We start from the raw sequence: 1376 nt of genomic DNA on the forward strand, positions 1-1376 counted from the left end.
GATTTGGCTCGGAAGTCACGTAAAGCCGTTGGTCCCGTTACTGAATTACCACTGGTTCCATGCAACGTAAAAACACCTCACAAACAAACAAACACAGGACTATTGAATGTGGTGGAACCTTTCTTCAGTTTAAATGAAAGGTAGATGCTCTTGTCAAGGGTCGGTTGAGGTGGACGGCAAAAATCTCATTTTTCCAAAGGATTGTTATTGCATTGCTATAGCTACCATAAATTTAAGATTTCAATTCCATATACGAAAATATATACTTTTGGTGACTTCTTAAATGTTACCGGGAGTGTCTGATGCAGAATTATTATCATTATCATTATCATTATTATTATCGTTATCAATAATAATAATAATAATAATAATAATAATAATAATAATAATAATAATAATAATAATAATAATAATAATAATAATGAACGGACGAAGGCAGAACTCCGCAGCATAGATCAGAAAACCAGGAAACATATGACAATACACAAAGCACTACACCCAAGAGCAAATACGGACAGACTATACATAACACGAAAGGAAGGAGGGAGAGGACTACTCAGTATAGAGGACTGCGTCAACATCGAAAACAGAGCACTGGGGGCAATATCTGAAAACCCAGTGAAGACGAGTGGCTAAAGAGTGCATGGGAAGAAGGACTAATAAAAGCAGACGAAGACCCAGAAATATACAGAGACAGGAGAAAGACAGAAAGAACAGAAGACTGGCACAACAAACCAATGCACGGACAATACATGAGACAGACTAAAGAACTAGCCAGCGATGACACATGGCAATGGCTACAGAGGGGAGAGCTAAAGAAGGAAACTGAAGGAATGATAACAGCGGCACAAGATCAGGCCCTAAGAACCAGATATGTTCAAAGTACGATAGACGGAAATAACATCTCTCCCATATGTAGGAAGTGCAATACGAAAAGTGAAACCATAAACCACATTGCAAGTGAATGCCCGGCACTTGCGCAGAACCAGTACAAAAAGAGGCATGATTCAGTAGCAAAAGCCCTCCACTGGAGCCTGTGCAAGAAACATCAGCTACCTTGCAGTAATAAGTGGTACGAGCACCAACCTGAAGGAGTGATAGAAACGATCACGCAAAGATCCTCTGGGACTTATGGTATCAGAACGGATAGGGTGATACGTGCAAAACACCAGGACCACGTGACGTTGATTGACAAGGTCAAGCAAGAAGTATCACTCATGTTTTATGTCGCAATACCATGGGACACCAGATTCAAGAGGGAAAGAGAGGGAAAAAAATTGGATAAGTATCAAGATCTGAAAATAGAAATAGAAGAATATGGGATATGCCAGTGGAAATCGTACCATAATCATAGGAGCACTAGGCACGATCCCAAG

The sequence above is a fragment of the Macrobrachium nipponense genome, chromosome 34, assembly GCF_015104395.2.
Source record: "Macrobrachium nipponense isolate FS-2020 chromosome 34, ASM1510439v2, whole genome shotgun sequence".
NCBI classification, from domain to species: Eukaryota; Metazoa; Arthropoda; class Malacostraca; order Decapoda; family Palaemonidae; genus Macrobrachium; species Macrobrachium nipponense.